The 26,172-nt window shown below is 37.6% G+C and overlaps 1 long non-coding RNA gene across 1 annotated transcript in view; it reads left to right on the top strand.

Moving 5' to 3' along the window:
* The window catches only part of LOC131205184 (uncharacterized), a 55,167-nt gene that overhangs the window by 11,795 nt on the left and 17,200 nt on the right, over positions 1–26,172 (top strand). Inside the window, exon 2 of the long non-coding RNA XR_009156733.1 lies at positions 7,275–7,379. This is a non-coding gene — a long non-coding RNA (uncharacterized LOC131205184). The remainder of the gene's footprint in view (positions 1–7,274; positions 7,380–26,172) is intronic.

Below are 26,172 nucleotides of genomic sequence, written 5' to 3'. Positions count from 1 at the left end.
GTGCTTGCCACTGGTAGTGACTTTTTCCTGTTTGGGAAATGAAATTCTCCCCCTTTTTTTAATTTTTACAACTGGAACAAGTGAAGTTTATCAGCAGTGCAATTTAAGATCTTGCATTTCCTATCCCGTTCATATTTTCCAAAACAGCGTTCAACTTTGTGTTTTCATCCATTGCCGTTCACGCAATGCGCCCGTGCACACACACACAACCACATGGCAAACGGTGAGATAAACTGCACAGTGCACACAAGGAAATAATCTGTTTTGATTATTTGAGGCATTTGAGAAAAGGCTGGTAATTTCCAATCGTGTGCAAACATTTTCCGTAGACCCTGCTGACATCTGCCGTGCTCATCACCAATGTCTCCTCACTTCGCTTAAATTTCTCTGACAATGACCTCGGATGTTTGGCATAGAAAGGAATAAATTAAAGAGAATGCATTGCTTCTTGACTCAAACTGGATGGCCAATGCCAACTGCTCAATTTGTGTAAAGCAATTGCATACATTACTGTTATATGCTTTTTAAGTATTGTATTGCGAACGAAAACTCACTCGCAGTTTTGTTTTATTTATTTATTTATTTATTTTGTCACAACAATATATATAAGTATCATACAGAAAAGATTATATAGTGTATAAACATATATAAGAGTAAATATTAGGAGGAATAAGCATTATATATATATATATATATAAGAAGAAAAAGAAAAACAATAGGACAGGAACGGTAGGCACGTTTGTGCTCTTATGCACGCCCCTTATGGTCCTTTTAGGAATGGGGTGAGGTCAATAGTAGAAAGTTTTTGGTTAAAGTTTTTGGGATTATGGGAAGAGACCACAGTCAGGTAAAGTATTCCAAACACTGATGATTCTGTTACAGAAGTCATATTTTCTGCAATCTAGATTAAGGCGGTTAACATTAAGTTTAAATCTATTGGTTGCTCTTGTATTATTGCAATTAAAGCTGAAGTAGTCTTTAACAGGAAGGACATTACAATAGATGATTCTATGAGTTAAACTTAGGTCTTGTCGAAGGCGACGGAGTTCCAAGTTTTCTAAGCCTAGGATTTCAAGTCTGGTGGGATAAGGTATTTTGTTGTTTTCAGAGGAATGGAGAACTCTTCTTGTAAAATATTTCTGGACATGCTCAATTGTATTGATGTCAGAAATGTGGTGAGGGTTCCAGACAGACAGTTGTTATGTGTTCTATCCAGTGGTGGGATTCAGCCAGTTCGCACCACTTTGGGAGAACCGGTTGTTAACTTTCTGAGCAGTTTGGAAAGCTGGTTGTTGGAAGAAATCATTAGGGCAGAGAACCGGTTGTTAAGTTACTTGAATCCTACCACTGGTTCTATCTATGAAGTATTACCAGTCTTGAACTACCAATAGGTGATGATTAGCATATCCATATTACAAACTGGGATGTGAAGAAAGACCTAGAAAAGATTCTGAAGGGGATTGGGTTGCGAAACCAGTCACAAAGATCTCTGGAGTGGCCCAGGTGAGAGCATTCGATGACGCTTAGTGGGTGCATCTTCTTTTTTAAAAAGTTACCTCTTTTCCCAACCTCTCCATACTTTTTTGAATGTGATGCATGAACAGGGATAACAATGAAAAAGAAAAGAGCTTCAGGGAAATTTAATTCACAAGAACATGAAGAAAAACGTTAAACATTGTTTTGGGGACAACACAAAGACAGTTTTTTCCCCGCATGCCATCACTCTGCTACACAACTAATTCCCACAACACTATCAAACTATTTATTAAGACTGTATTACTATTATTCTTCTCATCCTTCCTACTACCTGCCTCTTCCTACTTATGTCTATAACCTTGTTGCTTGTATCTTTACAATTTATAGTGTTTTATTTAGTTTCCTAGTATGATTTGATTGCTTATTTAGTATCCTAAGACTACCACTAAGTGTTGTATCATATGATTCTTGATGAATGTATTTTTTATGTACACTGAGAGCTTATGCATCAAAGACAAATTCCTTGTGTGTCCAATCACACTTGCCCAATAAAGAATTCTATTCTATTCTACTCTACTCTACTCTACTCTACTCTAATCTACTCTACTCTACTCTACTCTATTCTATTCTAAATCCTGAACTGTTATTGTGCAAACACGGAGTTTATGCCATCAACAATTAGTAACAGATTTGTTAATGCCTGGAATGCACTACCTGACTTTGTGGTCTCTTCCCAAAATCCCCAAAGCTTTAACCAAAAACTATCTACTATTGACCTCACCCCATTCCTAAGAAGTCTGTGAGGGGCGTGCATAAGAGCACTAGCGTGCCTACCATTCCTGTCCTAATGTTTCCTTTAAATGTATCCAATTTGTATGGTTATTTTATGCTTATACTTATATATTCTGTTGTGTTTGACAAAAAAATTAAAATAAATAAATAAATAAATAAAACAATTGCTAAAATAAAGCCCTCTTTAGTTTTTACAGTGGGAGAAATTTATTTCCAGTTTGCAAAGAAGCAGTCTTTTTCTACTACCCTCCTTGTTTGAAACGAAGTCCTAGGTTTGAATAGAATAGAATAGAATTTGAATAGAATAGAATAGAATTTTTTTATTGGCCAAGTGTGATTGGAGACACAAGGAATTGGTCTTGGTGCATATGCTCTCAGTGTACATAAAAGAAAAGATACATTCATCAAGGTACAACATTTACAACACAATTGATGGTCAGTATATCAATATAAATCATAAGAATTGCCAGCAACAAAGTTACAGTCATACAGTCATAAGTGGAAGGAGATGGGTGATGGGAACGATGAGAAGATTAATAGTAGTGCAGATTTAGTAAATAGTTTGACAGTGCTGAGGGAATTATTTGTTTAGCAGAGTGATGGCCTTCGGGAAAAAACTGTTCTTGTGTCTAGTTGTTCTGGTGTGCAGTGCTCTATAGCGTCATTTTGAGGGTAGGAGTTGAAACAGTTTATGTCCAGGATGCGAGGGATCTGTAAATATTTTCACGGCCCTCTTCTTGATTCGTGCAGTATACAGGTCCTCAATGGAAGGCAGGTTGGTAGCAATTATTTTTTCTGCAGTTCTAATTATCCTCTGAAGTCTGTGTTTTTCTTGTTGGGTTGCAGAACCGAACCAAACAGTTATAGAGTATAACTTATAATACTGCAAAGTGAGTTGCAGTTAACCAAATTATAGTCTGATTAGAACACCCATTTCATGACCCTGTCATCCCTTCATTCAGGATAGAGTTGGGACAACTGGATGGAGCTAAGTGTTTACTAGCCGGATGCCCTTCCTAACAGCTACTCAGAGTTCACCAAAAATTAAGAGTTCTAATTTGCACCAAACCAGAATCAACCAACAATGCAGATTTTACTGCAGTAATCAGAGACAGCGGCTGAAAGCAGCTTTGATGCGTTGTACATATTAGCACCCATCTCCTTTTGTGTGACAATTTTCCAGTGTGCAAGAATATGTTTTGTCTACGTGTGTGTGTGCTTGTGCAAGCACACACTAATATGCTTGCATAGCATTTCACCTTTCAAGTGTGCGTCACAAATGGGAAAAAAATCTGTTAGTGAACACCAAACATTCATGCGTTGGCTAAGAAGTTAATTTAAAACATTCTCTTTTTAAAGTAGATTGCAGGAGACACGGATCACCTGAGCAAACTAGAGAAACATTAAAGGTATAGAAGTATTTCTGTATTTGATAATATGCAGATTCATCTACTTTTTAAATTGATGTCGTAGTTAATTTGTTGAAAGGCTAATGATAAATCAAGACTAAAGTCTTTTAATTGTTGTACAACCATAAATTTTTTATGTATTCAAAGTACAAAATTTATTTATTTCATTTTTTTTTATTTGAACACATTAAAACATAAGACAAACATACGACATTTACATATGTATCGCTATTTCTTATCAGCTATTCAGAGTGGTCCTTTCTTACTGTATATACATATTTTAATCCTATCTTATTTTACTTTTATGATCTATCTTCCTTTATTTCATCTACATTCTACCCTATTATTCAGTTTTCTTATCTTTCCTGTTTTCTAACCATTCATACTATCTGCACCAGACCTTATAATATTCTATATCTTCTTTTTCTTTGATTTCTTTGGTGAGTTTATCCATCTCAGCGCATTCTAGAATTTTCTTAATTAAATCTTCCTCGGTGGGTTCTCTTTTTTTCAATTTTGCGCGTATGCTATGCGTGCCGCTGTTAATATGTGAAATATTAAGTATTGTGTATCATTTGTGTGGTTTTCTGTTGGGATCCCTAATAAGAATTGTTCTGGCTCTCCCTTTATTGATTTCTGTATTATCTCTTCTAACCACTTTTTAATTTTAGCCCAAAATTGTTTTGCCATTTTTGTTTCATTTTTTTTACTTCTTTCCTTTTTGTTTAATGCCAATGTTTTCACATTGAAGGCTGATCATTGGGGAGGGGGCTGTATTACCCATGGCATTGATGACATTTGGAAAACCAGAATTCTTTTTTCTATTTAAAAAGAAGGAAAACGATTTTCCTTGTGAAATCGACTTATCAAGAATCGCTTGATTCGTTTTAACGTTCAGAAGAAATTAAGAATTAATTGAATAGTAGTCATATTTAGCTTGAAGCGAGACTCTATCGGTGCTTAGTAGAAAGAAATGCAAATTTAAAAAAACCTTTAAATGCCTTGGGGGGAGAAGCTAATTCACATTTGGAAAAAAAAAAATCCCCACCTCCACACCCAGATGGTTTGAGTTCCACGATGAAATAATAAATAAAACAATACAGTTAATTCCAGGGAATGATAAAGACATTTTTTTAAAAAGAAAAAAATTATTGGTTTTAAAAACAAAAACAATGGACATTGCTCTACGTCTCTGGTTTCTAACATTTACATCACATTCAAGTCACTATATCATATATTCCTCAGCCTATATACAAATTTACATATCTCCTAATTCCTTATATATCAAGTATATACTACCCCTACAACTATATACATATTTAATAAACCTATTATACCTTCACAAGTACAATATACGTTGATATATACATTTCCAGACATTCATCATCTCTTGCTTTTGGCATTCTTCTTCCTATCAAGCCAGTCGTAGAATTGACTCCAGACCTCATAGCATAAAGACATTTTTTTAACTTCTCCAAATATATGTAATTTAAAGAATCCTGAGTGATCATTAACTGGAAATCCTGCAACACAGTTTTTCATCAAATATTCTGTCCAAAGGAGGCAGGGAGCATAGAACTTGGATGAAACTTTTGGGAAGTGATGAGACTTCCGACCAGAAGTGATGTCCAAGAGATATATTAAGTGATGACAGGGGGATCTTCTCAGAACAGACTACCGAGTGATTCCCCACTTCCCTGGCGTAGCCTGCCCTGATCAAGCAGGAGAGAGAAAAACCAGCCAAGAGAAATCATAAAACTTTATCGTTCCCTAGAGCAATGCAACAGCACCGTTTAAATTTTAGGAGTCTGGGAATGACAAGCTATCCAGGGAAGCTTAGTATGTGCGTGTGCTTGGACGTTATTGTTCTAACGAGAGGCTAAATGCCCGCTAGTCTTAGCACATGTTCACCACCTGAAAAACTTTATTGCTTCTGACAGCAAAGAAATGGTACAGATGTTTTTAAAAAATGCAATTTTTTTTCCCCAGCAAAGTAACTTGGGCTGCCAGAGCAAGAATGTACCATATACCATTACCATGTGTCTGCATACATTCAAAGTACGGCTGAGCTAAGATCTGACTCCAAGTTCTAGAAAATTTTCGTACCATTAAAAAAAACAACCCTACTTTTCTACTTCAAACATTATGGATGGAGAGAGAGAGAGAGAGAGAGAGAGAGATGATCTGTATACTGCCTGAGTCAAAAAGAGGGCTGAGAAAATATCTACAGACCCCTCATATCCTGGACATAAATTGTTTCAACTTCTACCCTCAAAATGAGACTATAGGGCACTTCACACCACAACAACTAGACACAAGGACAGTTTTTCCCCCAAAATGCCATCACTCTGCTTAACAAATAATTTGTACAACACTGTCAAATAATTTACTAAGACTGTATTACTATTATTCTTCTCTTCCTTACTAGTACCTATCTCTTCCCACTTATGACTATAACCATGTGCTTGTATCTTTCAATTTATATTGTTTTTATTTGTTTCCTAGTACAATTTGATAGCTTACTAGTAACCTTGACTATCACTAAGTGTTGTATCTTTTTATTCTTGATGAATGTACTTAATTCTCCTTATGTACTGAGAGCATATACACCAAAGACAAATTCCTTGTGTGTCCAATCACACTTGGCCAATAAAGAATTCTAGATCGATCGATTGATCGATCGATCGATCTGAAAATGTTTTGGTCTTTGTGTCACAAAAGGAGACTTATTAAAAACAAGAGTACCCTTGTTTAATGAAATATAAACGAAACTAAATAAAATTTACTTTTTGACATGTATTTATTCTTGGTCTGCCTCTTTTTTACAACATAGTCTTTGCAAAATTGTGCTCTTTTGCTTTAGAGATAGATAGATATAGAGAAAGATAGATTAGATAGATTAGATATAGACAGGTGTGTGTGTGTGTGTGTGTGTATGTGTGTTTGAGAGAGAGAGAGAGAGAACTAAAAGACATAGACTGAATTGACTAAATTACTAAGATTACCGATGATAATGAGACAATTTACTACCAAAAGTAATAAAATTACATTTTAATTCAGTGGTTGCAAAAAGTTAAGACTGCTGAAGCGATAGCTCTAGGGAGATCGGCCTGAATGTATTTTAAAACAACTTTGTAAAACCAGAAAAATAACAGTCTGAAAATCCTACCCAGAGGGGCTTTTAAAGGCTGCAAATGGCAGAGGATAAACTGCCTCGCCACAAACAGAAGTGGCAATCCTATTTCCATGTATTTGCATATATTAAAAGGGGTTCTTATGCTGAGATCTGTCTCCGGTTCTTGAAAAAATTACTTTCCCTGAGAAAAAGACTTTTTTTTTTTTTTTTGGCTATTGGATCGTCTGGGGCTTTAGGGCAAGTTGTGCTTTTGTTTTGTTTTGTTTTATGGCTGTAAAAAAGCAAAAATGTTGACGTGTCTGTTGTGGAGCTCTCCTTCCCTGTGTAGCTGTAGGATGTGTAGTTCCTTCGCTGTGTAGCTGTAGGGTGTGTAGCTCCTTCGCTGTGTAGCTGCTTCAGTGGTCCCTGCTTCCTGAGTTGCAAAAATCTAACGATTTGTTCCTTTATCATGTCTGTCTTAGGTTTCAATCAAGGGAGGGAAATCTTAGACGGTTGTAGAATTTGGAGAAAAGCTTATTCACTGAACGACAGGAAATCCACACATCTCTTGGATGCATCTAACTTAGGTAACGTAATTAACCTTGGCTGATCTCAGAAGCTAAGCAGGGTTGGAACTGGTGAAGCCTTGGAGGGGGAATCATTAGATAAGTAGAAGGGTGAGGGCTAGGCTGAGAACTGCAAATATCTATATATACAGCACATATACATGCATACATATATACATACACACATGTAAATATACATACATACATCAGTGGTGAAATCTATTTTTTTTTTACTACCGCTTCTGTGGGCATGGCTTGTTGGGCGTGGTGTGGCTTGTTGGGCATGGCAGGAGAAGGATACTTCAAATTCTCCATTGCCACCCCACTCCAAGGGAAAGATACTGCAAAATCCCCATTCTCTTCCCACTCCTGGGGGAAGGATATTGCAAAATCTCCATTCCCACCCCACTCTGAGTCCAGGCAGAGGTGATATTTGTCGGTTCTCTGAACTGCTCAAAATTTCCGCTACTGGTTCTCCAGAACCTGTCAGAACCTGTTAGATTTCATCCCTGACATACACACACACTCCCATTAATTGTGACATAATATTGTCCCGGAATAGATATATATATAGATATACTTAACAGAATAAAGGAATAATAGAGTTGGAAGGGACCTTGGAGGTCTTCTACTCCAACCCCCTGCTCAGGCAGGAAACCCTACACCATTTCAGACAAATGGTTATCCAATCTCTTCTCAAAAACTTCCAGTGTTGCAGCATTCACAACTTCTTGAGGCAAGTCGGTCCACTGATAAATTGTTCTCACTGTCAGGAAATTTCTCCTTAATTCTAGGTTGCTTCTCTCCTTGATTAGTTTCCATCCATTGCTTCTTGTCCTGCCTTCAGGTACTTTGGTTGACTCCCTCTTCTTTGTGGCAACCGCTTAGATATTGGAATACTGCTATAATGTCACCCCAGTCCTTCTTTTCATTAAATTAAACTAGATATTTTATTAAATTAGATATTTGATAATAATTAGCATTGTTACTTTACTTAAAACAGAATCTTGCTCTCTCATCCGAACATTTCACTGAATTTTTATTCTCCTCTGAAATTTGAATGTTTGCAGAAGCCATTTCTTTTTCACTAAATTGATGAAGAATTAAAAAAGAAATTCAGAATATGTTTTTGACAGAGCTCCAATTGCAATACCAAGGATGGATCTCCACTCTCACAAAACATAGAATAATAGAATTGGAAGGGACCTTGGAGATCTTCTATTCCAACCCACTGCTCAAGCAGGAGATCCTATAACATTACAGATAAATATTGTCCATTTAAGATAAATGGCTGTCATCTTTCACTCCATCTAATAATAAAAATAAGAAGAAATTTTCTGACAGTGAGAACCATTAACCCACGGAACAGAAGTTGCCTTCAGAAGTTGTGGGAGCTTCATCACTGGAGGCTTTCAAGAAGAGGCTGGACTGCCATTTGTCAGAAATGGTGTAGGGTCTGCTTGGGTGGGGGGATTGGACAAATGACCTACAAGGTCCCTTCCAACTCTGTTCATTTGTATCTCACTTTCGTGTTTATGCAATAAGTAGTAACCAGAACATCCATTTCTTTGAGCACTTGTGATGATGCGAGATAGAAAGTCCATTGTTATAATTTCCATTTGCTCTGAAATCAATGCCATTTGTAACCAACAGCTATCAGTTTTACTATTTGTCCATTAGCAAATGTTATCACTTGAAAGATGGGGATCTTATCTTTCCTGAGCATCAATAAGAACATAATTGAGATATTCATGTTGCATCTTCACCCCCAATGCTTTGGAGAAGGCACCATTTTAGAATATTTTGTCATGAAAATATAGTAGCAATTATTGGGGATTTTTTTTGCATTGCGACTATAGGCAAGTTATGTTCCTCTATTTCATGTCAACATCTCCCCCAAGTCAATCTCATATTTTCTCTACCACTACTTGGAGTAGCAATAAGTACTAAAATTGGAAGTGCAAGGATAGTTATATCAAAGCAACTGGGAAATTAAAGTAACTTTATTTGCAAAAACTGAAAAATTTTGTAGAGAAAGTCAGCATTGAAGTCCCTCTTCCTATTTATAGCTCCCTACATCTCTTGACATTTGTTGGGTACTTAGTGCGGATGTCCAATTACTTCCTTTGTCAAGATAGAACATAAAGGTTCCCTCAAAGATGATATTGGCAAATGGATTATGAGATAAAACAATTTTTTTAAAAAAAGAACAATGGAAGAAATGGGTTGTTTTACATGTTTGGAATTGATTACATTCAGCCACATTTATGAATGCTTACAGAAGTGAAGAGAGAAGAGCAACAAAGATGATTAGGGGATTGGGGCCTAAAACATATAAAGAATGGTTGGAGGAATTGGGTATGTCTAGTTTAATAAAAGAAGGACTAGGGGTGACGTGATAGCAATGTTCCAATATCTAAGGGGATGCCACAAAAAAGCGGGAGTCAAGCTATTCTCCAAAGCACCTGATGGTAGGACAAGAAGCAATGGATGGAAACTAATCAAAGAAAGATCCAGGAGAAATTTCCAGACAGTTAGAACAATTAATTAGTGGAATGATTTGCCTCCAGCAGTTGTGGAGTTTTTAAGAAGAGATTGATCAATCATTTGTCCGAAATGGTCTAGAGTTTTCTGCCTTAGCAAGGGGCTGGACTAGAAGACTTCCCAGGTCCCTTTCAACTCATAATAAGTCAGGTGGTGCTATGAGAGACATGTCCTGCACCATATTCTGTAGACATCAATGGACATGGTTAACTCGCATCTACCTCTACCTGCTTCGGAAGGAAAGTCATTTAGGTAAACCACAGAAACCAAACAAAGCAAGTTTCATTTTCATAAAGGTATGCAGATTTATGGTGTGTGTGTGTGTGTGTGTGTGTGTATGTGTGTGTAAGAGAGAGAGTGGGGGGAGGGATATGGGCTCTAGGGAAATTAAGAAATTCTATGATGAAATCTGCTCCAAGAACATTTGAGACTTCAGCTGCTATAGATTTCTCAAACATTAGCAGCACAGTCCACTAGGGTTAAAGCAAAATAGACCCAAAAATCTTATCTGGGAAAAAATAAAACCTACAGTTCTGAAAATAAATAAATAAAATTTGTAAATAATGATAGGTGCGTGCAGAAGAAGGATTTGAGAAAGCAGGGTGTTTTGTATTAAAAATGTTCCTCAGCTAATGCAGATTAACAAATACAAGAATTATGGGAAGAGGTGAATGACTGGGGAAAAATGCTATCCTTGGAGAATGGAAAAACACCTTATGAAAATGAAGTAACTCTTTAGCAATTTGCAATGTTAATCTTTAGTAAGTGAAAGCAACTCGGTGCACTTCTAATGACAACAGACATCAAAAAATTTCTCTGCCAAGTTTTCCATGTTTGTGCAAATCAGAAGTAGCACCGCATTACAACAAAATATGTCTGGGAAGCAAAAGGAAAATAGATGTAATTTGTTTGCCCTTTCTTCAGAACAATTGCTTAGATTAACTTTTTAAAATAAAACATCAAGATAAAAGCTAACAAAAGCAAATAGTCAAAGAGAAACATTGATAGAAAAGGGAGAGATAGAAAGAGGTGAGACACAAAAGTACAAAAATATAAAAATGATAGAAAGAAACAAAAATATAAAAGAAAAAAAAGTAACTTCTAACTTCTTTTACAGACTATATAGTTAAAAACTCTTTTTGAGCATTAAACTGTAGCTTCCATTTTTCCAATCAATAAATTTTCCATGCTTGCCATTTTTATCACACTCTTCCATTGTAGGTATCGTAAAAAATCTTTCCAAAGATGAAGTCTTGCCTTTGTTATCATGCATAAAAATAACGCACTGTGTAATTTCTCCAAAGTTTTGTCCATGAACCCTAACAAGAAGGTCACTTCAAAACAACTGTGAGCAAAAGAATTAAACAAAAATATAGAACATAATGCAATTTTTTAAAAAAAACATGAATTGTACAAGAGCTAAGAAAACATCATAACTGAACATCATATGAATCTTACAAGAATATTTTTAAACCAATTAGTATGTTTATTATTTTCTGGCAGTCCGCTTTGCAATCTTCAAAATTTTTAAGATTGTTATTTATTGCATTTATTTTGCTACGAATTTGATTTTGTTGTTATTATTGTTATTACTGATTTTTATCTTGAAGATCGTGCTAGTTTTTGCCATTGGGTTTTAATGTTTATGTTGTTGGATTTTGTAATAATAAAAGCTTTTAGTAATAAGGCAGGAAGGGAATTCAACCGTTTCATAATCAAAATAAATAAATATACACAGGGTTAGACTATTCTAGCTATAGAATTGCAGAACTTTTCATGCAAACGTTTATAATTCATAAAAATGATAGAGCCTCTGAATCTGGACTTGTGTTTCTTGTTTTTTCTTGTCAACGTATCAAACCTGAAGATATTATGAAGTTTTAGAGGCTTGTCGTTTCTATTTAGAACATCGCTCTTAGAGAACGTGTTTATTAAATACAACAAGATCAAAATTGATACGTGTAGCTAGGCTATTTGTAAAAATGGGTAAAATATAATAAATGACCATTATAGAGATGTGATTTGATCTGATTAGAACATATAAAATTTCATAAAGACCTCAGCCGGAAAATTGCTGCTCCATGGACAGCTTTGTGAATAAGTTTAAAACAGTGTTAGACTAATAAAAAAACGTGACTTTTTAAATATTGTATTAAAATGGTTTTCTCTTGAGAAATACATCTACCAGGATGTTTTATAATGTCTTGAGGACTTTTTGTAGCGGTTTTTTAAAATACATTTTCTCTGTTATAGAATGGCTGAAGTGGATGCTTTCCTTCCATTGTGTTTTTTTTCTGCATAGCTCCATTTTTCTAGAGCCGCCCTTGGTTGTTTATAGGTGGCAGTTGAGAATCCAAGCAAAACATCTTAATGAAGTTCTCCTTCTGAATAAGACAGGAAGGGAAAACCTGGTTGCCATCCTAAGATCAAAACCTCACTTCTTAATTCTAGGTTGGATCACCATGGTGGGGGCAGCAGGGTTTGTTTATTTATTTATTTGTCAAACACAACAGTATATATAAGTATAAGCATGAAATAACCATATGAATTGGATACAGTCAAAGGGAACATTAGGACAGGAACGGTGGTGCTCTTATGCACGCCCCTTACAGACCTCTTAGGAATGGGGTGAGGTCAATAGTAGATAGTCTTTGGTTAAAGCTTTGGGGATTTGGGGAAGAGACCACAGAGTGAGGTAGTACATTCCAGGCATTAACAACTCTGTTTCTGAAGTCATATTTTCTGCAATTAAGGTTGGAGCGGTTCACATTAAGCTTAAATCTATTGTGTGCTCATGTATTGTTGCGATTGAAGCTAAAGTAGTCTTCGACAGGAAGGACAATGTAGCAGATGATTTTATGAGTTATACTCAGGTCATGCTGAAGGCGACGGAGTTCTAAATTTTCTAAACCCAGGATTTCAAGTCTGGTGGCATAAGGTATTTTGTTGTGATCAGAGGAGTGGAGAATTCTTCTTGTGAAATATTTCTGGACACGCTCAATTGTATTGAGGTTTGCCCTCCCCGGACTCTGGAGTCTTTGTTAGAGCCTCCAGGAGGGCGAAAACAGGCTCCCCAGGCTCTGGAGGCCCTCTGGAGGCCCCAAACTTTTGGTAAGCCTGTTTTTTGCCCTCTTTGAGTCTTCGCACGTGCCCTGCACTTATCTGCGTCCAAAATAGGCTGTGTGGGAAGAGGAGGGGCGGGATGGGGTGGGCGGGGCCAACCAGGAGTGGGATGTGGGGGTTCTCCAAACTGCAGAGAATCTTACTAGAGGTTCTCCCGAACCCCTGCGAACCCCCAGCAGCCCACCCCTGCTAAGATCCCTTCCAAGACTATGTTTTCTATATATTCTTTTGTATTGTTGCCAACCTTCACAAAGGGGCAGGGTGTCAGTCGCTCTGCTGCGTCCATCTTGACCTGCCTTGTGAAAAATACTGCTGTAGATCATCAGACAGAAGAGAATGCAGTGAAAGTCAGAATGAAAGTCAAAATGGCTACATACACGTCACCGTTGTCAGCTGTGAGAACGTCTGCATAATTTCTACTTGACCTATGGCCAATTAGTGTCCTATATGGTTAACTGCGGTGAGGTTGTTGTGTGTGGCGAATCTATCTGACACACTGAGCCAGCAGTGTGCAGCAGCTGCTAAAAAAGCCAACACAGTTCTGGGCTGCATAAACAGAGGGATAGAATCAAGATCACGTGAAGTGTTAGTGCCACTTTATAATGCCTTGGTAAGGCCACACTTGGAATCCTGCATCCAGTTTTGGTTGCCACGATGTAAAAAAGATGCTGAGACTCTAGAAAGAGTGCAGAGAAGAGCAACAAAGATGATTAGGGGACTGGAGGCTAAAACATATGAAGAACGGTTGCAGGAACTGGGTATGTCTAGTTTAATAAAAAGAAGGACTAGGGGAGACATGATAGCAGTGTTCCAATATCTCAGGGGTTGCCACAAAGAAGAGGGAGTTGGGCTGTTCTCCAAAGCACCTGAGGGTAGAACAAGAAGCAATGGGTGGAAACTGATCAAAGAAAGAAGCAACTTAGAACTAAGGAGAAATTTCCTGACAGTTAGAACAATTAATAAGTGGAACGACTTGCCTGCAGAAGTTGTGAATGCTCCAACACTGGAAATTTTTAAGAAAATGTTGGATAACCATCTGACTGAGATGGTGTAGGGTTTCCTGCCTGGGCAGGGGGTTGGACTAGAAGGCCTCCAAGGTCCCTTCCAACTCTGTTGTTATATTATATTAAATATTATATTATATTATATTATATTTTCTCCTATTTTCCCCACCACAACAACCCTGTGAGGTGGCTTGGGCTGAGAGAGAATGACTGGCCCAAAGTCACCCAGCTAGCTTTCAAGATGGAACTAGAATTCACTGGCACCCAACCGGCATTTAAACTAACAGTGTCCCTTTTTCTAGCCTAGTGCCTTAACCACCAGACCAAACTGCTTTAAAGAGGAAATGACAGTTATTTTTATTTAAAAAAAACTGAAGCCCTTTATAGACTTTTGCTAAAATGGATAAAATGAACTGCTGATTTGGGGATTCATTTATTCAAAAGGTTTATTGATGGGAAGAAAGGAGCTATGATATGCAAAACGAGATGGCAATTACCATGTTTGTAACTGCTGCAAATATCAGAAGTCACCTCTTTAAGCCTCTTCTTCTTCTTCTTCTTCTTCTTCTTCTTCTTTTGCTTTTTTTTGGTAATTTTTCATTTTTTCTTTTTTCTATTTTTTTTCTATTTCTTCTATGCTTCTGTGGTTTTTTTAAATCTCTGTAAAATCTGCTTTTAATAAAACTATTAAAAAATAAACATGTTTAATTTTAATAAGCATTAAAAAGTAAAAAATTATTAATAAAAATATGAGGTTAAAAGAAGGAAAGGGAGAAAAATTAGCCATAATCCTGTACCTCTAAAGAAAATCAAAATCAATTTAATTACATTGAAAGAAACCAGCCTAAAGACTAGGAACGGGATGTTGGGTACATTACTAATGTTTCTATTTCAAGAATAATAAATGCAGCTTTCATTAAAAGCAAAAATACCTCACGATATCAATATTTGGCAAGTTATACACGTTTATGTCTATTTCTCCTTCCATATGTTTTTTTAAAGGCACTTTTTAAAAAAATGTATGTGTTTTACAAGTGATTTTTTAAAAAAACATTATTTTTCACCAATGAGCTTGTTTTGGTTTGCAGTTTCTTCCATCCCTGACTTTGTTTCATGCATTTTATATTTTGGTTTGGAGAACTTTAATACAGAATTTTTAGTTAGTTAGTTTAGTTTGTTTAGTTAGTTAGCATAATGATTCAAAACTAAAATTGGGTAAAATCGCACAAAACGATGTGTTCCTTCTTCCCATATTCAGGCTAAATAGAATAGTTAAATGACTCTGAGGAAATAATAATAATAATAATAAAAATAATAATAATAATAATGATGATGATGATGATGAAATAAATGATAGGCCAACCCAATGTCACTTGGTTGAGTTGGGCAGCCTCAGAAATTGAATACATAGAATGAATTAAAAAAAAACTGAACAAACATTTGACACCCTCCAATCTCTCCCTCCTCTGTCAAAAAATTATCCCTAAATATCAGCTATATAGAACATCAAAAACCAGGGGTGAATTAAAATAGAATAGAATAGAATAGAATAGAATAGAATAGAATAGAATAGAATAGAATAGAATAGAATAGAATAGAATAGAATTCCTTATTGGCCAAGTGTGATTGGACACACAAGGAATTTGTCTTTGGTGAACATAAGGAGAATAAAATACATTCATCAAGAATAAAAAGATACAACTCTTAAGGGATAGTCAAGGTTACTAATAAGCTATCAAATCGTACTAGGAAACAAGTAAAAACAATATAAATTGAAAGACACAAACACATGGTTATAGTAATAAGTGGGAAGAAATAGATACTAATAAGGGAGAGAATAATAATAATAATACAGTCTTAGTAAATTATTTGACAGTGTTGTGGGAATTAGTTGTTAAGCAGAGTGATGGTATTTTGGGAAAAAAATGTCCTTGTGTCTAGTTGTTCTGGTGTGCAGTGCTCTATAGCATCGTTTTGAGGGTAGAAACTGAATTTATGTCCAGGATGTGAAGGGTCTGTAAATATTTTCACACTCCTCTTTTTGACTTGTGCAGTATACAGGTCCTTCATGGAAGGCAGGTTGGTAGCAATTATTTTTTCAGCCGTTCTAATTATCCATTGAAGTCTGTGTCTGTCTTGTTGGGTTGCAGAGCCAAACCAGACAGTTATGGAGGTGCAGATGACAGACTCAATAATTCCTCTCTAGAACTGAATCAGCAGCTCTTTGGGCGGTTTGAGCTTTCTAATAATAAAAAAGTTGTTTTCGGACATTTCAAAAGAATGAATGAATGTAAGACGCCAAACAGGTGTATTAGGTCTCTAATACATTTTAAGAATCTATTTCTCAGCAGATCTTTTTCAATATAATGAAACAAATTCCTTAAATATAGCAAACACATTTCCTCTCGTTTTTTAAAGCTGGTTTGAAAACTTCATTTCAACTCCCACAAAAAATCAAAGGAAAAATAAATTTGGTGCTGAAAACAATATTTTATTTATGTACTGTGTTCATATCCTTTAAGGCAGCAGATGATGGAATACAACTGATTTCTGTCTTGCTGTGGAATAGAAAATGTATTCAATTCTACATTTAGCTGACGTAATAACTAACAATTCTATTAGATTTTTTAAAGAGAAAATGGGATTTTCCATAAACAATTTAATTACATCCTGTGCTAAATTTACAGTAATTATGATAGGAATAAGAGTCCCTTTTCAGGTTTTGATATTCAAAAGAAATTAATTATTGCACCAGTGATGTTCATAAATGCTGGTGAATGACGCTGATTAAAGAAATGAAACCAATCTGAAGCCCAGTTGCAACCCTAACACTTGACATTTTTTTTCACTGTGCTTTGTTAAATGCTTTAAAGACATCCCTATTTTTCAACCTCCCCATTCCCAAAAATGAATTCAGATTTTTAAAATTGGGTCTCCAGATGTCACAGAAAGGAACCGATGGGAAAAACCCAACTGAAATTCATGGTACATATATATATGCCGGTATATATAAGACCAAATGCTTGTTTTCTTGTTTCTTTTCTCTCTTTAAAATTTGTATTCATTTTTGTGTTCTTTGTCAAACTTTTAGTAAAGATATAGATAGAGATAGATAGAGATAGATAGAGATATATAAATATAGATATGTATGTATGTATGTATGTATGTATGTATGTATGTATGTATGTATGTATGTATAAAAAGACCAGTTACAAGCTACTGTTAAACTCTGGATTTTACAGCAATAATCCTCTGAACGGGCTTTCCACTTAAGAAGTAATTGGGACTCTGACGACTTATAAATGTGACTTCTAAATAAATGGATTTCTGCGCTTTTCGGATCCATAAAAGCAGCAAAGAATGGGAACATTAGAGGGAAAGTGAGAGAACAAACCTAGAGGTTTGAATTCTGGTAGATGAAACTGAGTAGAGAAAAAAAATCCACATTGGGATTTTGCCCCCACCTTCGTCCTTCAAATTAGTTCCAGCTCTATTTTCGAACATTTGTGCTGCTGTCCTAATGAATTGTCCTTGTATGTATTATTTGTTGTTTAATGTAATGGGCAACAGTGCATGAGAAATGTGCATGTATAGTATGCGTGGGAGGCTGTTTAAATTTGCCATGAGCATCAGCTCCTTGGGCCTCTTTCTCATTAGTGATGAAAGCAAAATAATTGGTGCAGGAAAGACGCATTTTCTGTGCAGCTAATAAATTACAGATGCCTCTTTCCAATCCTACCTTCTGAGTCAGCCCCTCGGAGTGGCTATTCCCGCTTGCAAGAAATCTATTTTGCGTTCATTTTGTTAACTCGGAGCATTAGCGGGAAGGGGTGCGTTTTTAGGCAGGGGTCCTTTAGTGGTTCAATTTGACTTCTCCGAGATTTGGGGAAAGAGAATTGAAAGGAAAAGATAACCTGTTCCAAATCCATGTCCTAAGTCAGCCCACCAGACAGCTATTCCTGTCTGCAAAAAAAATAAAAACTCTATTTTGCGTTTTTCTCTCATTGGCAACATTGACGAGAAGGATCCATCCGCATTTAGGGGTTCTTTATTGTCCAACTACTTCTCAGAGATTTGGCAAGGACAATTAAAAAGAAAACAAACTGACTAGGTTCAAGATGCGTGGTATTTCTTAAAGACAACCCTATCCCCCCAGTACCTTAAAAAGGAGCCTTGTGACATATTAAAACAGTTGGGATGGAATCTGTTTTGCACCCCTGAATATGCTATTTGTCTTACTTTGTTCAGTAGTCCAGGACTTTACGACCACAACTGAGCCCAACATTTCTGTTGCTAAGCGAGAGAGTGGTTAAGTCAATTTTGCACCCATTTCATGACTTTCCTTCCCACAGTTGTTAAGTGAACCCCTGTATCTATTAACTTAGTAACACAGTTATTAAGCGAATCTGGCTTTTCCCGTTGACTTTGCTTGTCAGAAATTCATAAAAGGGGATCACATGACCCAGGGGTGAAATCTACTTACGTTCCTTACCGGTTCGGAAGTGTGCGTGCACGTGTGTCCCATGAGTGCGCGGACCTTCTGCGCATGTGTAGAAGGTAAAAAACACATTACTTCCTGGTTGAAACCCGGGCGTGTGGGCGGAGCTTTGCTCCAACATTGCTACCGGATCACCGAACCACCGGTCACGATCGCTACCGGATCGTGCGATCCGGTCCGATCCGGGAGCATTTCACCCCTGACATGACTCCCGGGACAGTGTAATCATCATAAATATGAATCAGTTGTCAAGTGTCTGAATTTTGATCATTTGACCCCAGGCATGCTGCAAGGTATGAAAAATGATCATAAGTCATTTTTTAAAGCGCCATTGTAACTTTGAATGGTCACTAAACTCCCTGTTGTTGAAGTTTCTGATTTATTTACTAACTTGTATTTGATGCAATTTTATTCTATTATTATTGTACTGTTATCCCTGTCTTTTTATATTCCATATTTCATTCTTATTCCTTGTTATATATCTTATATAATTGAGGACCTGTATACTGCACGAATCAAGAAGAGGGCCGTGAAAATATTCACAGACCCCTCACATCCTGGACATAAACTGTTTCAACTCCTACCCTCAAAACGACGCTATAGAGCACTGCACACCAGAACAACTAGACACAAGGACAGTTTTTTCCCGAAGGCCATCACTCTGCTAAACAAATAATTCCTTGAACACTGTCAAACTATTTACTAAATCTGCACTACTATTAATCTTCTCATCCTTATGATTTATATTGATATATTGACCATCAATTGTGTTGTAAATGTTGTACCTTGATGAACGTATCTTTTCTTTTATGTACACTGAGAGCATATGCACCAAGACAAATTCCTTGTGTGTTCAATCACACTTGGCCAATAAAAAATTCTATCTATCTATCTATCTATATTTCTATATACCACTTGTAATTTGATATCTATGCATAGAGTATTTATATCCACTTATTTTTTTAGGTTTTATATTGTTCTTTTTTGGCTTTACGGCTGTAATAAAATTATTTGGTTTCGATAAAAGACGATTTAGTTTCCCAAATCCGTCAATGCTAGCCAGGCTGGCTGGTATTTCTAGTAATTCTACAGATGCGGAATTTTATAAATGCATCCTAGGAGCAGACAGAAATTTCGCCATGCCTGCTTTCCCCCAGTTTCTAGGGTGAACAACCCCATTCCAAACAAATTTACAGCAATTTGTGGTTGCAGCGATGAAGAAATTTCCCAAACCATGCAGAGTTTCCATCAATGGTGAAAATGTTAATGTTAGATAATTCCTTTCTGGGATGATTGTAAAGCTGCCTACTTTACACTCTTTGGGTTATTCTTTTGAAGATGTCTTTCCAACAGAGAAGTGAAATCAGGGACTTTCCAGATGTTACAGAACTACAATTCCTATCGCTCTTGGGGCTGTTAGAGTTGCAGTTCAACAACATCTGGAAAGCCAAAAGTCCTCTCTCTCTCCCTCTCTCTCTCTCTTTTTCTCTCTCTCTCTCATTGTTTTAAATTTTGTTTTTTTTGTTTTTTATATTTTCACAAACATATCAAATCAATGCTTGAACAGTGTGGCACCTGAGTGTCATACGTTCTAATACAAATAAAACTAGTAAAATTATTCATAGTTATTACATCCAATCAACCTATATATTTCTAATAACGATACATATTTATATAAAGTTGCAATCTATCCTTATTCAATTATTCCATGTTTTCTCTTATTGTTACTTTTATTTTATTATATAAAAGTGTCTATACAAGCATTCGCCCTTCTCTTATTTCTATCACTTATTCTAACTTTTAATCATGTCATCTTTACTGAAAAACATTTTCTTTCTATCCTACCTAAGTTCTAGTCATCTCACTTACCTAAAAAAAGAAAAGAAGAGAGAGAGAGAGAGAGAGAGAGAGAGAAGCAAATCAGAACAACAAAAAAGAAGAGAAATCATCTATCCATTGTCTCTTACCCTCTTTAATACTTTAGTTTATACTTTTTATACTTTATACTTTTTATAATTTGCCTCCCACATTCCTCTCTGGGATCTTTATCTCGATCTGTAACTGTTTCTTGGCTATTCAATCTAGGTATTTCTCCTACCTCTACCCTCTTCCACTGCCTAGTTTCCAAAATTTCTGCCCAGGCCCCTATCTCCCTTTCAAACGTATCTTCAAACTCTCTTAATATACTTTCCCCCTGCCAAAGTCCTCTCTGAATAGTTTTGTTTAAGACAGAATTTTTGGGGGGAGGACAATAAAATTTGTTTCGATACATGCATAAGATGTTGATAGATCAATGTGAGGTCTCAGATAAAATTTTACAAAGTAGCCTGTGCCATTCTCTTTGTGTGCCTGTGCCACTAAAAACAAAATAAAAAAATTTTTGGAATCCTTTGCAGAAGGTTTTTAAGGCAGATATTTAAAAAGCATCAGTGGTCATTTATTTTTCGGCTGCAGACCTAAAAGATTTCTCTAGGATAGGTTTTCAGCTAAATGTACAGTGATAGTGTCAACTGTCCCATTGGTACATGCAGCAAAAGAAACTCCTGGGACATTATTTTATCAAGAGTATAACTTTATTTATAATTCCACGGAGGCACAGAAGTAGCAAAGCCAGTTCTCAAGTTTTCATGCGAAAACTAGCATAGATAAAATCCCCTTTTCTCCCCGGATCTCCGCACAGTTCATTGTCCACCAATCGATTGCATTCATTTTGTTTTGGGAACAATCAGAGCACCTTCGAGTTTTCCCAGTATTTGACCTTGGGTGTTGGGACTTTCCCAGGCTGCTTTGACTCACTTGCTTTCCTCAATTCCCTCCCAAGCTTTCCAATACTTTCTGTCTCCCCTCCCTGTTTTGGTTGTCTGGTTGTGAGCAGAGGTGCGTAGCAAGTCACAGTGCGACTCTACATCTTTTTACTCAAAAAATAACCAGAAACAATGAAACTCTAATCTTTCCTTAATCATTGCTGAGTCTATATCGGAATTTGGGTATCTACAACACATTCCTAGCACATTAATCCTTACAGCCTTTTCAAAGTACAGGTTATGAAGACAGCTTACAAAAATGCCTTCAATTCATTGCAACCCAGACAATCCAGCCAAAAGATGCAAAATAGCAATAAAAATCATGGCCCACATTCAGTTGTTGATTTGGATTTTTCTTCTGAAGCACTTGGCCTTCAGGTGACTCTTGGTGAAAAGCTAGGGTTGGGATCTGGTGTGTGTGTGTGTGTGTGTGTGTGTGTGTGTGTGTGAAAAGATAATTTGTCTGATTGGATCCCACCTGTCAAGCTACTTAATAATAATAACAGAGTTGGAAGGGACCTTGGAGGCCTTCTAGTCCAACCCCCTGCCCAGGCAGGAAACCCTATACCATTTCAGACAAATGGTTATCCAACATTTTCTTAAAAATTTCCAGTGTTGGGGCATTCACAACTTCTGCAGGCAAGTTGTTCCACTGATTAATTGTTCTAACTGTCAGGAAATTTCTCCTTAGTTCTAAGTTGCTTCTCTCCTTGATTAGTTTCCATCCATTGCTTCTTGTCCTGCCTTCAGATGCTTTGGAGAATAGTTTGACTCCCTCTTCTTTGTGGCAACCCCTGAGATATTGGAAGACTGCTATCATGTCTCCCCTAGTCCTTCTTTTCATTAAACCAGACATACTGAGTTCCTGCAACCGTTCTTCATGTGTTTTAGCCTCCAGTCCCCTAATCTTCTTTGTTGCTCTTCTCTGCACTCTTTCTAGAGTCTCAACATCCTTTTTACATCGTGGCGACCAAAACTGAATGCAGTATTCCAAGTGTGGCCTTACCAAGGCATTATAAAGTGGCACTAACACTTCACGTGATCTTGATTCTATCCATCTGTTTATGCAGCCCAGAACTGTGTTGGCTTTTTTAGCAGCTGCTGCACACTGCTGGCTCATATCTAAATGGTTGTCCACTAGGACTCCAAGATCCCTCTCACAGTAACACTTCACTTCTCACTTCTCACTTCTCACTTCACCAGTAACATGATATGCATCACTATCACTCTTTTTATATAGTGCCCTGATGGTGAACTGATGGCACTCGTGCCTAAAATGGCACGCGGAGCCACGTCACCTGGCATGCGCAGTGTCACCTGTTCCTCTTCTGGGTTTCTGGTGCACATGCACATGCGACAATCAGCTAGCCTTGTGCTTTGTGCATGCGTCAGTGCTGGAAATCAGAAGAGGTGGTGTGTGTGAAATGCTCCTTTTTTGGCACTTGGTGCCGAAAAGGTTCTCCATCACTGATATAGTGCATTTCTTTCTAATATTGAAGCAGTGAGCATTATAGATCCAAATGGCAGCAGTCAGATTCCAAGGCTAGCATCAGGGGAGAGCATCCAAAAGCTTCTTCAAGAGACACTCTCACCAGAAGATAAAGGGACAGAGCTTCTTCAGGGAAGCCTCACATCTAGTTTTGGTCTCCACAATATAAAAAAGTTGTAGAGACTTTTTAAAAAAATGCAGCGAAGAACAACAAAGATGATTAGAGGAATGGAGGCTAAAACACATCAATAATAATTCTCCTTTGTATGATATTCTGATTATTCTTGACCCTTCTTTATTGCGTATGTAAGATTGATAAACTTAGCTACTTCGTATCACCTGCTTGCCATATGGCTGTTGTATGTGTTTAAAATTTTGAGTAAAATTCTTATCTTGTATAAGAAAAATGAAAATTTACCATACCTGATATGTATTTGTATAAACCTTTTTTGACCAATAAAAACTTTTTGGATAAAAAAAAAAAAAAAAAAAAAAAAATAACAGTTGCGGGAATTATCAATGTTCCGATATCTAAGGGGATGCCACGAAGAGAGGTCAATCTATTCTCCAAAGCACCTGAAGGAAGGACAAAGTAATGGATTGGAAACTAATGAAGGAGAGAACCCACCTAGAACTAAGGAGGAAATTCCTGACAATGAGAATAATAATAATAATAATAATAATAATAATAATAATAATAATAATAATAATGATGATGATGATGATGATGATGATGATGATGATGATGATGATAATAATAATAATAATAATAATAATAATAATAATAATAATAATAATAATAATAATAATTTAATTTGTATACCGCCCTTCTCCCGAAGGACTCAGGGCGGTGCACAGCAGAATAAAATACAAAAAGTACACATACAATACTAAGAACAACCCTTAAAAAACTTACTCAATTGGCCACATTTAAATAAAATATCTCCCTATAAAATTTACAGAAATTTAAAACCAATAAAATCAATTTAAAATTTTAAAAATTCAAGCCAGTACCAGAGAACAATTAATCTTGCCTCAAGAAGTTATGGGTGCTCCAACACTGGAAGTTTTTAAGAAGAGATTGGACAACCATTTGTCTGAAATGGTTTAGAGCCGTGATGGCGAACTTATGGTGGCACGCGAAGCTATATCGGTGGGCTCCGGCATGCGCAGCTGATTTTTGGGTCTTCCGGGCCCATTGGAAGTCGGGAAACAGGCTGTTTCCCGGCTTCCAGGGGGCCTCCGGGGGTGGGTGGGGAAGGCCTGTTTTTCACTCTCCACAGGCTCCAGAGCCTTTCTAGGAGCCTGGGGAAGGCAAAAACGGCCTTCCCCACCCTCTCCCTGGAGGCTCTTCGGAAGCCGGAGACAGCCCGTTTGCCAACTTCCTGTGGGACTGAAAGGCCCGTTTTTCACTCTCCACAGGCTCCAGAGCCTTTCTAGGAGCCTGGGGAAGGCAAAAATGGCCTTCCCCACCCTCTCCCTGGAGGCCCTTCGGAAGCCGGAGACAGCCCGTTTGCCAACTTCCAGTGGGACTGGAAGGCCCGTTTGTCACTCTCCAGAGCCTTTCTAGGAGCCTAGGGAAGGTGAAAATGGCCTTCCCCACCCTCTCCCTGGAGGCCCTCCGGAGGCTGGAAATGGTCCGACTGGAAGTCAGCAAATGGGCCATTTCTGGCCTTCGAAGGGCCTCCGGGGGGTATGGGGAAGACCATTTTCGCCCTCCCCAGGCTCCAAGAAAGCCTCTGGAGCCTGGCAAGGGCCTCTCGGGGCCACTGTGCCATTATGTGGCAAAAGGGGGGAGCGCAGGGCTCATTGAATTATGGGTTTGGGCACCCATGTCTGCACACACCCCGCACTCCCCCCACTTTTGACACGCAACAGCAAAAAGATTCGCCATCACTAGGATAGAGTTTCCTGTAAGTTCCCTTCCAGTTCTATTATTCTGTGACCTGGGCCCTGCTACACAATGAAAGGAGGAAGAAGATCTAGCATTGAGGCAGGGGTGGGCCTTTAGAGGCGGGGAGGAGTCAGATTTTAGGACTCAAAGGCCAGATGGATTAGAAGCCACATCATCTCTCTCTCTCTCTCTCTCTTTTTTTTTAAGGTCTTTTGGATCTAAATCTTTCCCTTCCTCTCTTGTGTGAAGGTGGGAACCCCCTCGAAGAACAAAGGATCACAGATCTGGCGCTTTTCCTCTCCAACACACTCCAGCCCGAGCGCGGTATCATTTGCTATTAATTCTATCATCTTTGTAAAAAAAAAAGAAAGAGACCAAGAAACGAATCTCATTTCATACACCCAATTGTTTGGGCATTCTGTGCCCCAAAACATATGGCCCTCATTTGAAACTTCTCCAACTCATCGAGGTCCATGTGCAAATGATAAAGCCCAATTTAACTGGGAAGGTGGGGAGGGAGAAAGTGGGGGGGGGGAAGGAGAGGACAAGTCTCAAATCAAATCCGAGAAGGACGTCCTCTAGGCTTCCTAAAGTGCTAAACCCAAGGGAAATTACTTCATCAAAACCTGATCCAGACCACAGTAACACAGGCTGTGATGTAGTGAGCATTCGGCCATGTTGACTTTACAATACTGGAATTAATCCATCTGCATAGCAGTTCAATGAAATCATTTCCAGGCTTCAGAGTCTCTAGAGGCGGTCACTTTTTTTAAAAAAAATATATCCTTTTTTCCCCTTCTTCTCAGGTCCAGATGCTTAACTCTTCTAGCTTGGAGGGGGGGACGGGGACAAAAAGAGAGATTCAACATATTGTCAACTCATAAGTCAACAAATAAATAAATAAAAAGCAAGACAGCTGCCTACCTCAGTGGCAGTCTGTCAAATTTTAATTAGAGGCATTATAGCCTCCCAGATCCTGAATGACTTTCAGTGGCAACTCCAAGTGCTGTCAGGCTTTCTCCTCCCCATCTTCAACAATGCTGTGGGCTACCTTTGGGGGTGGTTGAGTCATTCCAGCCATCCTGTTTCGCATTCGATGGCTTTTCCAACAGCTTAATGGTTCACCTTGCTGGAGACAAAGTGGACAAACAAGGTGGAGCTTTCTTAGGAACAATCCATATTCTGCATCTGTTCTCCTCTTTGGCGTCATCCCTTTCTTTTCTTTTTGAAATCCAAGGGAATTGTATCACTAATTGAAATAGGAGGCAAGAATATTAGGTATGTTTACCACCTTGAGATAGAAGATATACAGATAGGAGGAGGGGGAGAGAGAGGGGAGAGAGATGGAGAGAGAGAGAGAGATAGGATAGATGATGATGGATGGATGGATGGATGGAGATAGATAGATAGATAGATAGATAGATAGATAGATAGATAGATAGATAGATGATAGATAGA

The sequence above is a fragment of the Ahaetulla prasina genome, chromosome 11 (assembly GCF_028640845.1).
Source record: "Ahaetulla prasina isolate Xishuangbanna chromosome 11, ASM2864084v1, whole genome shotgun sequence".
In the NCBI taxonomy this organism is placed as follows: domain Eukaryota; kingdom Metazoa; phylum Chordata; class Lepidosauria; order Squamata; family Colubridae; genus Ahaetulla; species Ahaetulla prasina.
This window is presented reverse-complemented; position numbering and strand designations above follow the sequence as displayed.